The 14,066-nt window shown below is 39.3% G+C and overlaps 1 long non-coding RNA gene across 7 annotated transcripts in view; it reads right to left on the reverse strand.

Moving 5' to 3' along the window:
- Positions 1-14,066, reverse strand: part of LOC142254519 (uncharacterized) — a 145,870-nt gene that overhangs the window by 52,887 nt on the left and 78,917 nt on the right. The window lies entirely within an intron of this gene.

Raw genomic sequence — 14,066 nt, forward strand, 5'->3', positions numbered from 1 at the left:
AACTTTGAAGTTGTGTGTATCAAATTTATGGAAATGGAACTTTAGGAATGATTAAAGTATATTAGTAAATATAGGAACATTTGTATAAAGAAATTATCATTATCATTAATACTTATTCTTTTTATTATTCCCATAAAGAGTTAAAAAGTTTTCCTTCGCTAACCTGTTGCTATATTTATCTATATATAGAGTGACACGTAATCCTACGGTAGAGCCGCAGACTTTTTAAGATATCTCTGGAAAAAACAAAAAAAAACAAAACAAAACTTGTAGACATAATATGTAATAGTGTTAAGAGATTTAAACCATAAAAATAATATATATTTATATATATATATATATATATATATATATATATATATGCACAGTGTATGTATATATATATATGTATATATATATATATATATATACAGTATAAATATATATATATATATATATATATATATATATATATATATATATATATATATATATATAAAATAATAATAAAAAAATAATATATATATTTATATATTTATTTTTTTATTTTTTTTTAGACTTATATTATTTTTAAATTATGTGTTAAAGTTCACATGTCCAGTAAACATCCTTTAGAACAGGTCCAGAGCAGCAATCCATTGTCAAAAAACTTTTTTGTCCATTCTTAAAAAAATTATTTTTATTAAGGATCCGTACACAAATTTTTGGCCAATAGATTCATTGTAATGGATGATTACTGGACATGTGAACTCAGCCTAATCCAATCTGCTCTCGCACCCATAGGTTTACATAGGTCTCTGTTTACATGTCCATTATTCATCCGTTAGAATGGATCCATTGACAAAGTAGTTCTCAAACACAACTTTTGTGTCCGTTTTGAAAATTTAGATTTTTGCAGGATCTGTTTTTTTAACATGGCATTCTATGGAATATGGAATTCTACGGGATCCGTCAACTGATTGCTATTTAGTCATCCGTTTTTCTTGAATTTGTAAATGATTATTTTTTTTCTTCCTGGATCAGTTTAAAGTGGAAGATAAATAGCAATCAGATAACGGATCCATTTTCCATAGACTCCCATGTTAAAAAAACGGATCCTACAAAAATCAATATTTTCAAAACGGACAAAAATTTGTGTTTGCAGAACTTTTGTGCCCATGGATCTCTGCTGGATCCATTGTAAGGGATAATTACTGGACATGTGAATTTAGCCTAACTATTACAAGTGTATCTCAATTAATTACAATATCATCAAAAAGTTAATTTATTTCAGTAATTCAATACAAAAAGGGAAATACATATTATATAGAGTCATTACACACAGAGGGATCTATTCCTATATATTATATAGAGTCATTACACACAGAGGGATCTATTCCTATATATTATATAGAGTCATTACACACAGAGGGATCTATTCCTATATATTATATAGAGTCATTACACACAGAGGGATCTATTCCTATATATTATATAGAGTCATTACACCCAGAGGGATCTATTCCTATATATTATATAGAGTCATTACACACAGAGGGATCTATTCCTATATATTATATAGAGTCATTACACACAGAGGGATATATTCCTATATATTATATTGAGTCATTACACACAGAGGGATCTATTCCTATATATTATATAGAGTCATTAGACACACAGGGATCTATTTCACGTGTTTCTTATATATTATATAGAGTCATTACACACAAAGGGATCTATTCCTATATATTATATAGAGTCATTACACACAGAGGGATCTATACCTATATATTATTTAGAGTCATTACACAGAGAGGGATTTATACCTATATATTATTTAGAGTCATTACACACAGAGGGATCTATTCCTATATATTATATAGTCATTACACAAAGAGGGATCTATTCCTATATATTATATAGAGTCATTAAACACAGAGGGATCTATTCCTATATATTATATAGAGTCATTACACACAGAGGGATCTATTCCTATATATTATATAGAGTCATTACACCCAGAGGGATCTATTCTTATATATTATATAGAGTCATTACACACAGAGGGATCTATTCCTATATATTATATAGAGTCATTACACACAGAGGGATCTATTGCTATATATTATTTAGAATCATTACACACAAAAGGATCTATTTCATGTGTTTATTATATATTATATAGAGTCATTACACACAGAGGGATCTATTCCTATATATTATATAGAGTCATTACACACAGAGGGATATATTCCTATATATTATATTGAGTCATTACACACAGAGGGATCTATTCCTATATATTATATAGAGTCATTAGACACACAGGGATCTATTTCACGTGTTTCTTATATATTATATAGAGTCATTACACACAAAGGGATCTATTCCTATATATTATATAGAGTCATTACACACAGAGGGATCTAGACCTATATATTATTTAGAGTCATTACACAGAGAGGGATTTATACCTATATATTATTTAGAGTCATTACACACAGAGGGATCTATTCCTATATATTATATAGTCATTACACAAAGAGGGATCTATTCCTATATATTATATAGAGTCATTAAACACAGAGGGATCTATTCCTATATATTATATAGAGTCATTACACACAGAGGGATCTATTCCTATATATTATATAGAGTCATTACACACAGAGGGATCTTTTCCTATATATTATATAGAGTCATTACACACAGAGGGATCTATTCCTATATATTATATAGAGTCATTACACACAGAGGGATCTATTCCTATATATTATTTAGAATCATTACACACAAAAGGATCTATTTCATGTGTTTATTATATATTATATAGAGTCATTACACACAGAGGGATCTATTCCTATATATTATATAGTCAATACACACAGAGGGATCTATTCCTATATATTATATAGAGTCATTACACACAGAGGGATCTATATAATGTGGGGGTTTTTCTGTTCATGTTGATGATTACGGCTTACAGCCAATGAAAACCCAAAAGTCATTATCTCAAAAAATTAGAATAATTACTACAAAACACTTTCAAAGGCTTCCTAAGCGTTTAAAATGGTCCCTTAGTCTGGTTCAGTAGGATACACAATCATGGGGCAGACTGCTGGCTTTACAGATGTCCAGAAGGCAGTCACTGACACACTCCACAAGGAGGGTAAGACACAAAAGGTCATTGCTAAAGAAACTGTTCACAGAGTGCTGTATCCAAGCATATTAATGGAAAGTTGAGTGGAAGGAAAAAAGTGTGGTAGAGAAAGGTGCAAAAGCAACCGGGATAACCGCAGCATTCATAGGATTGTTAAGAAAAGGCCATTCAAAAATTTCAGGGAGATTCACAAGGAGTGGACTGCTGCTGGATTCAGTGCATCAAGAGCCACCACACACAGACGTATCAAGGACATGGGCTACAAGTGTCGCATTCCTTGTGTGAAGCCACTCATGACCAATAGACAAGGCCAGAAGCGTCTTACCTGGGCCAAGGAGAAAAGAACCGGACTGTTCTCAGTGTCCAAGGTGTTGTTTTCAGATGAAAGTAAACTTTGTATTTCATTTGGAAATCGCGGTCCCAGAGTCTGGAGGAAGAGTGGAGAGGCCACAATCCAAGCTGCTGAGGTCTAGTGTGAGGTCTCCACAATCAGTGATGGTTTGGGCCATGTCATCTGCTGGTGTAGCTCCACTGTGTTTTATCAAGACCAAAGTCAGCGCAGCCGTCTACCAGGAAATGCTTCCCTCTGCCGACAAGATTTGTGGAGATGGAAATTTCATTTTCCAGCAGGACTTGGCCCCTGTTCACACTGCCAAAAGTAACAATACCTGGTTTACTAACCACAGTATCACTGTTCTTGATTGGCAGCAAACTCACCTGACCTAAACCCCATAGAGAATCTATGAGAGACACCAGAGCCAACAATGCAGACGAGCTGAAGGCGGCTATCACAGTAACCTGGGCTTCCATAACACCTCAGCAGTGCCACAGGCTGATCGCCTCCATGCCACATTGCCGCATTGATGCAGTAATTCATGCAAAAGGAGCCGCGACCAAGTATTGAGGCATTTACTGTACAGACTTTTCAGGAGGTGCCAACATTTCTGAGTGTAACATCATTTTTTCAATTGTTCTTATATAATATTCTAATTTTCTAAAATAATGACTTTTGGGTTTTCAATGGCTGTAATCATCAACATTACCAGAAATACACACTTGAAATACAGTGGGTACGGAAAGTATTCAGACCCTTTTAAATTTTTTGCTCTTTGTTTCATTGCAGCCATTTATTAAATTAAAAAAAAAATCTTTTTTTTTCTCATTAATGTGCACTCTGCACCCATCCCCCATCTTGACAGAAAAAAAACAAATGTAGAAATTTTTGTAAATTTATTAAACAAGAATAACGGAAATAACACATGATCATAAGAATTCAGCCCCTTTTGCTCAGACCCTCATACAGGGCCGGATTAAGGTTGGTGGGGGCCCCTGGGCAGAAAATCTGGTGGGGGCCCCATAACGTTAACATTTTTAGCTATAATAGTAGAGCGCGAACCGTAGCATTTAGATATAAATCCAATGAACATTTATCTTATCCTGTTCTGCCACATTCAGATTTACAGTACACACACAGCTCTGACACACACACACACACACACACACAGCTCTGACACACACACACACACAGCTCTGACACACACACACACAGCTCTGACACACACACACACACACACACAGCTCTGACACACACACACACAGCTCTGACACACACACACACAGCTCTGACACACATACACACACACAGCTCTGATACACATACACACACACACAGCTCTGACACACATACACACACACACAGCTCTGACACACATACACACACACACAGCTCTGACACACATACACACACACAGCTCTGACACACATACACACACAGCTCTGACACACACACACACACAGCTCTGACACACACACACAGCTCTGACACACACACACACACAGCTCTGACACACACACACACACAGCTCTGACACACACACACACAGCTCTGACACACATACACACACACAGCTCTGATACACATACACACACACACAGCTCTGACACACATACACACACACACAGCTCTGACACACATACACACACACACACAGCTCTGACACACATACACACACACAGCTCTGACACACACACACACAGCTCTGACACACACACACACAGCTCTGACACACACACACAGCTCTGACACACACATAGCTCTGACACACACACACACACCTCTGACACACACACACACAGCTCTGACACACACACACACACACAGCTCTGACACACACACACACACAGCTCTGACACACACACACACACAGCTCTGACACACACACACACACAGCTCTGACACACACACACAGCTCTGACACACACACACACACACACACACACAGCTCTGACACACACACACACACACACACACAGCTCTGACACACACACACTCAACTCTGACACACACACACAGCTCTGACACACACATCTCTGACACACACACATCTCTGACACACACATATCTCTGACACACACATATCTCTGACACACACATATCTCTGACACACACAGCTCTGACACACACACAGCTCTGACACACACACACAGCTCTGACACACACAATGCACCCACCCATCACCCCCTACACACACACACACACACACACACAATGCACCCCCCTTTACCGCCTACACACACACACACACAATGCACCCCCCATCACCCCCTACACACACACACAATGCACCCCCTTTACCCCTACACACACACACACAATGCACCCCCCATCACCCCCTACACACACAATGCACCCATCACCCCCTACAAACACACACACACAATGCACCCCCCATCACCCCCTACACACACTCAAATACAATGCACCCACCTTTCCTCCCTACACACACACACAAATACAATGCACCCCCCATTACTCCCCCCACACAACACACATACAATGCACCCACCCATCACCCCCTACACACACACACACACACACACACACAATGCACCCACCCATCACCCCCTACACACACACACACACACACACACAATGCATCTCCCCATCACCCCACACACACACACAAATACAATGCACCCCCCATTACTCCCCCCACACAAAACACACACACAATGCATCTCCCTTTACCGCCTACACACACACACACACACAATGCACCCCCCCCATTACCCCTCCCCCCACACACAATACAATGCAACTCTCATCACCCCCTACACACACAAATCACACTGCCCCATCCCTACACACTCCTGCCTCCCCCCCCCTCCCTCGGAATACAGTACTCCTCCTCTGCCTGTCACAAAGCTGTGTTCCACTTCCTTCACAGATGTTCCCCTTTATGTGTCCTCAGCCCCTCCCCACTCATCATCATTAATTAAACCTGTCTCTTCGGCTCCTTCATGGAGCGCTTACCATCTGATGTCCCGTGTGCCGGCGCCCGCAGCACTGTGATGACATCAGCAAGGTGCTGATCTCATCACGTTGCTGCACGTCGGGGGCGGGGCCCAGTCCCGGCGCGCTGTTCAAATGTATTTACGTCTGAAAGACGCAAATACATTTGAATAGGAAGAAGGAGGAAGCTGCGAGCACCGGCTCTGGCTCCGCTGCGCTCCTCTGCATTGTGTGCATGCAGGTGCCCCCCCCGCTCCTCGCTGGGTACGCCCATGACGGCCGCAGCACATAGCAGGGAGCTCATTGGCACACCTCTGTCCCCGGAAGTACAATCGCTGGTACTTCCGGGGTCATTCAGCGTCCTGTGCCCGCAGTTTGTTTTTGCGTCTTAAAGACGCAGATACAAATAAATGCCGGTGCACCGCACGCCCCCCCCCCCTCCGAAAACACAGCTGATTTATTAGACTGTCTTTACGGAGGGGGAGAGGGTGCGAAGAAAAAAAAAATGCTGACAAGTATGGGCCTGGTGGTGGGGGCCCCCTTAGAAGCTCTTTTGGTGGGGGCCCCTGGGCTGGAGCCCCGCTTGCCCCGCCTATAATCCGGCCCTGCCCTCATATGTAAGTCACATGCTGTCCATTTCCTTGTGATCCTCCTTGAGATGTTTCTCCTCCTTCATTGGAGTCTAGCTGTGTGTAATTAAACTGATAGGACTTGATTTGGAAAGGCGCACACCTGTCTATATAAGACCTCACAGTTCACACTGCATGTCACACCAAATGAGAATCATGAGGTCAAAGGATCTGGCCAAGGAGCTCAGAGACAGAATTGTGGCAAGGCACAAATCTGGCCAAGGTTACAAAAGAATTTCTGCAGTAGTCAAGGGTCCTAAGAGCACAGTGGCCTCCATAATCCTTAAATGGAAGAAGTTCAAGACCTCCAAAACTCTTCCTAGACCTGGCCGTTAAAACCAAACTGAGCAATTTTGGAGAAGAGCCTTGTGAGAAAGGTGAAGAAGAACCCCAAGATCCCTGTGGCTGAGCTCCAGAGATGCAGTAGGGAGATGGGAGAAAGTTCCACAAAGTCAACTATCACTGCAGCCTCCACCAGTCGAGCCTTTATGGCAGAGTGACGGAAGCCTCTCCTCAGTGCAAGATATATGAAAGCCCGCATAGAGTTTGCAAAAAACACATGAAGGACTCAAACACTATGAGAAATAAGATTCTCTGGTCTGATGAGATGAAGATAGAACTTTTGGTGATAATTCTAAGTGGCATGTGTGAAGAAAACCAAGCACTACTCATCACCTTCCCAATACCATCCCCACAGTGAAGCATTGTGGTGGCAGCATCATGCTATGGGGGCAGATACAGAACGACTGGCTGCAATTGAAGGAAAGATGAATGCGGCCAAGTACAGAGATATCCTTGAAGAAATCCTCTTCCAGATGGTCTGGACCTCAGACTTGGCTGAAGATTCACCTTCCAACAAGACAATGACCCTAAGCACACAGCTAAAATAACAAGGGAGTGGATTCAGAACAACTTTGTGACCATTCCTGACCGGCCCAGCCAGAGCCCTGACCTAAACCCAATTGAGCATCTCTGGAGAGACCTGAAAATGGCGTCCGCCAACGTTCACCATCCAACATGACAGAACTGGAAAGGATCTGCAAGGAGGAATGGCCGAGGATCCCCAAATCCAGGATCCCAAGAACACTCATGGCTGTACCAGCTCAAAAGGGAGGGTGCCTCTACTCAATACTGAGCAAAGAGTATGAATACTTATGACCATGTGATATTTCAGTTTTTCTTGTTTAATAAACTTGAAAAAAATTCTACATTTTTGGTTTTTTTTTTGCCAAGATAGGGGATGGGGGCAGAGAGTACATTAATGAGAAAAAAAATGAACTTTTTTGAATTTACCAAATGGCTGCAATGAAACAAAGAGTGAAAAATTTAAAGGGGTCTGAATACTTTCCGTACCCACTGTAGATCCCTCTGTGTGTAATGACTCTATATAATATATGTGTTTCTCTTCTTGTATTGAATTAATGAAATAAATTAATTTTTTAATGATATTCTAATTTATTGATATGCACTTGTATGTTGAGGGAGTCGGGGTTCATGGACGCTGGAGCCTGGAAGAACCCAATGCCATGTAAGAAGACAACACATGCTAGGTGGGTGACCCTGTTACAGAATTACAGTTGGGACCCTGAATCCTCAAGTTACGCCTTTTCCCACATCAGTGGTTTGGTCAGTGACCACGTGGCCAGAGAGATTGTGTACAAATGTAATGACAGTTGGGATATAGAGAACCGATGTCCACGAGTCTGAAAGGGGAATTGTTGTTGCTGATTTTTTAATATGACATTCAATAAATTTAGAAAACTATTCTGATTTAGGAAAACTACTTTAGGCCCCATTCACACATCCATTTTTCTATTTTTTTTTCCCTTTATATTTTTATGGACAGAAAATATACTCGAGTCAGGACAGTCTCTTTTTTTTCCTTTTCCTTTTTTTTGGGCAGCCTGTGTATTTTAAAAAATACAGATGACATCTATTTTTGAACTGGTTTTCAGATCTAAATCAACTCATGAAAAATAATTGAAAAGCAAAGGAACGTTGTCCATTTTTTTTTTTTTACTGCTTAGTGAGTAGACACTTTAAAAAAGAAAAAATCAAGAAAAGAGGATACAACACTATAACTAGGCACAGGAACATTAAACAAAAAGAAAAATGAGGATACAACACTAAAATTGGGCATGGGGACATAAAAAAAAAAAAGAGGATACAACACTAAAATTGGGCATGGGCAGATAAAAAAAAAAAAAACAAAAACATAAAAAGAGGATACAACACTTTAACTGGGCATGGGGACATAAAAAAACAAAAAGAGGATGCAACACTAAAATTGGGCATGGGGACATTAAAAAAAAAAAAAAGAGGATTCAACACTTTAACTGGGCATGGGGACATAAAAAATCCCCCCTAAAACAAGTAAAACAAAAAAAGAGGATACAACACTATAACTGTGCACAGGGACATGAAAGAACACAAAAAAACAAACAAAAAAAGGATAAAACACTATAACTGGGCATGATGCATAAAAAAAACCCCAAAAAGGTAAAACAAAAATAGAGAATACAACACTATAACTGGGCACAGGGACATAACCCCCCCCCTCCCCACAAAAAAAGAGGATAAAACAATATAACTGGGCATGGGGACATTAAAAAAAAAAAAAGAGGATACAACACTATAACTGGGCACAGGGACATAACCCCCCCTCCCCACAAAAAAAAAGAGGATACAACAATATAACTGGGCATGGAGACATTAAAAAAAAACCAAAAACTAAAAAAGAGGATACAACACTATAACTGGGCACAGGGACATAAAAAAAAACAAAAACAAGAAAAGAGGATACAACAGTAAAACTGGGAATGGGGACATAAAAAAAAACAACAAAGAAACAAAAACAATGTTCCTGCGCCCAGTTATAGTGTTGTATCAACACTATAACTGGACACAGGGACATTAAAAAAAAGAGGACACAACACTAAAACTTGGCACAGGGACATAAATCCCACCCCAACAAAAAAAAAAAAGAGGATATAACACTATTACTGGGCACGGGCCATTTAAAAGAATGCAAAAACAAAAGAAAGAAAAAAGAGGATACAACATTAAAACTGGGCGCAGGGACATAAAAAAAAACAAAAACAAAAAGAACAGGATACAACACTATAACTGGCTAAAGGGGCATTAAAAAAAAAACAAGAAAAGAAGATACAACACTAAAACTGGGCACGGGGACATTAAAAAAAACAAGAAAAAAGAATACAACACTAAAACTGGGCACGGGAACATTAAAAAAAAACAAGAAAAAAGAATACAACACTAAAACTGGGCACGGGAACATTAAAGAAAAACAAACAAACAATAAAAGAGAATACAACACTAAAACATAAACACATAAAAAAAAAACCAATATAAAAAAAAGAGAATACAACACTATAACAGGGCACAGGGGCATTAAAAAAAAACAAGAAAAGGTGATACAACACTAAAACTGGGCACGGGGACATTAAAAAAAACGAACAAACAATAAAAGAGAATACAACACTAAAACATGAACACATAAAAAAAAAAAACAAAATTAAAAAAAGAGGATACCACACTATAACTGGACACAGGGGCATTAAAAAAAAGAAAAAAAAGAAAAGAGGATACAACACTAAAATTGGGCACGGGGACATTAAAAAAAACAATAAAAGAGAATACAACACTAAAACATAAACACAAAAAAAAACAAAATCAAAAAAGAGGATACAACACTATAACTGGGCTCATGGGTATTAAAAAAAAAAGAAAGAAAAGAGGATACAACACTAAAATTGGGCACGGGGACATTAAAAAAACCCCAAAAAAACAATAAAAGAGAATGCAACACTAAAACATAAACACATAAAAAAAACAAAAACAAAAAAGAGGATACAACACTATAACTAGGCACAGAGACAATAAAAAGAAAAACAAAAAACAAGAAAAGAGAATACCACACTAAAACTGGGCATTAAAAAAAATAGCATAAGCAAAAACGAATAAAAGATGTATAAAAAACAAAATCAAAATTGATCAGATTTGTTGCAGAAATGAATCCTTACTCAGGCCCGTCTTAGTCAACTAAATCATACATACTATGCATTAAACATAAACTCAATGGCAAACAAGTTTTATTTTTTAGGCTTTTTTAGTGGATTAAAAACTAAATTAGAAAAAGTCAATAAATTAAAAATAAATTTGAAAAAAAAAAAGAAAAATGTATAAAAAAAAAGCCCTAGAAATCTTAGAAGTAAAGTTGCAATTTACTATGTTGAGGATCACCTTTTTCATGCAAAAAGTGACCAAATATTATGGCCATTAATATTAATCATGAAAGGGTAGCACATTTTATGCGGCAGATTTATTAAGATTGATTTAAAGGGAAAATGGAGCAGTTGATTTTAGGAACCAATCAGATTTCAGCCCTAATTTTTGGGGAGACTCTTAGATTGTGAACGATCGATTGCGCCAGTTTTGTAAATAATTGTGTCTAATATTCTAAGAGTTAAGCTGTTCTATAGTAATGAGTAATGGCTGTCTCATATAATGGCATATGTGGCTTATATAATGCTTCCTAAGGATATTAATCTGTGCTTTATAATTAATGTGTATTCAAAGGGTTAAAAATAATGGCGTTGATTAATGAATAATGTCTGAAATTTTGATAGCAAAAAAACTAGAAAAAAAAAAGGAAGAAGAAACGGCTCGGTGGTGCGCGATGTGTGATATATTTGGCTCGTCTCGTAAGACGTAGAGGACACTTTTGCCTCCCTGGCGCCACCTCTTGGTCGGTTTATTTTACACCGATATTTGCCCATTTTTTAGACACATAAAAATGTATATTGAAGTGTAAAACACGAGATATGTTGTTACAAAATTTGCCCATTTCCCTTTGTAAATGGTGATTGTTCTCCACAGTGTTGGGCATTGGGTTGTATCTATATAGTTAGAACCATTGATTAGATAATGTATCAATAACTTCCCAGTGTGGCCAATGTATATCTGGCCCTACAGTCTCCCATGCTTTACCATAGTGTCTCACATAGTAAAAAGAATGGAAGGTCGTCACAGTCCTGCCTCCGTGGATACAAGTTGTTAGTATGTTTTTTGCAGAATCTCCTAATTTATGATCAGAACCCCCAATTTAAAGGTACAAATTATTGCTAAGAAGGATCAATGCAAAAACCCCACTAGACTTCCATTCATTCTTGCAGAGAATAGAAGGGCATAACTAAAAGGGGGCGCTATAGGGGAAACTCAAGTGCAAATTAGACTAAGGCTATGTGCGCACGTTGCGTAAATTCATGCAGTTACGCTGCGCTTTGCAGCGCAGCGTAACTGCATGCGTCCTGCGTCCCCTGCACAGTCTATGGAGATTGTGCAGGGGCCGTGCGCACGTGGCGTCTCAGAGCGCAGCGCTTCGGCTACTGCCGAAGCGCTGCGCAAAAAGAAGTGACATGTCACTTCTTTCCTGCGCTTTGCCGGCAGCTCCTGCTCTGTCTATGGCAGGAGCTGCAGGCAGAGCGCATGGAATCGGCGCTCACTACGGACATTTCTGCAGCGATCTAAAGCGCACATGTGCTCTTCAGATCGCTGCAGAAATTTCTGCAGGCTAGTACGCAACGTGCGCACATAGCCTAAGAAGGATCAATGCAAAAAAACACTAGATTTCCATTCACCTTCGAAAAGTCGAAAAAAACAGAGGACATAAATATATATATATATATATATATATATATATATATAATATATATATATACAGTGCTGGCCAAAAGTATTGGCACCCCTGCAATTCTGTCAGATAATACTCAGTTTCTTCCTGAAATTTATTGCAATCACAAATTCTTCGGTATTATTATCTTCATTTATTTTGCTTGCAATGAAAAAACACAAAAGAGAATGAATCGAAAATCAAATCATTGATCATTTCACACAACTCCAAAAATGGGCCAGACAAAAGTATTGGCACCCTTAGCCTAATACTTGGTTGCACAACCTTTAGCCAAAATAACTGCGAACAACCGCTTCCGGTAACCATCAATGAGTTTCTTACAATGCTCGGCTGGAATTTTAGACCATTCTTCTTTGGCAAACTGCTCCAGGTCCCTGAGATGTGAAGGGGCCTTCTCCAAACTGCCATTGTGAGATCTCTCCACAGGTGTTCTATGGGGTTCAGGTCTGGACTCATTGCTGGCCACTTTAGTAGTCTCCAGTGCTTTCTATCAAGCCATTTTCTAGTGCTTTTTGAAGTGTGTTTTGGGTCATTGTCCTGCTGGAAGACCCATGACCTCTGAGGGAGACCCAGCTTTCTCCCACTGGACCCTACATTATGCTGCAAAATTTGTTGGTAGTCTTCAGACTTCATAATGCCATGCACACGGTCAAGCAGTCCAGTGCCAGAGGCAGCAAAGCAACCCCAAAACATCAGGGAACCTCCGCCATGTTTGACTGTAGGGACCGTGTTCTTTTCTTTGAATGCCTCCTTTTTTTTTCCTGTAAACTCTATGTTGATGGCTTTTCCCAAAATGCTCTACTTTTGTCTCATCTGACCAGAGAACATTCTTCCAAGACGTTTTAGGCTTTCTCAGGTACGTTTTGGCAAACTTCCAGCCTGGCTTTTTTATGTCTCGGGGTAAGAAGTGGGGTCTTCCTGGGTATCCTACCATACAGTCCCTTTTCATTCAGACGCTGACGGATAGTACGGGTGACACTGTTGTACCCTCGGACTGCAGGGCAGCTTGAGCTTGTTTGGATGTTAGTCGAGGTTCTTTATCCACCATCCGCACAATCTTGCATTGAAATCTCTCGTCAATTTTTCTTTTCCTTCCACATCTAGGGAGGTTACCACAGTGCCATGGGCTTTACACTTCTTGATGACACTGCGCACCGTAGTCACAGGAACTTTCAGGTCTTTGGAGATGGACTTGTAGCCTTGAGATTGCTCATGCTTCCTCACAATATGGAGTCTCAAGTCCTCAGACAGTTCTTTGGTCTTCTTTCTTTTCTCCATGCTCAATGTGGTGCACACAAGGACACAGGACAG

The sequence above is a fragment of the Anomaloglossus baeobatrachus genome, chromosome 10 (assembly GCF_048569485.1).
Source record: "Anomaloglossus baeobatrachus isolate aAnoBae1 chromosome 10, aAnoBae1.hap1, whole genome shotgun sequence".
NCBI classification, from domain to species: Eukaryota; Metazoa; Chordata; class Amphibia; order Anura; family Aromobatidae; genus Anomaloglossus; species Anomaloglossus baeobatrachus.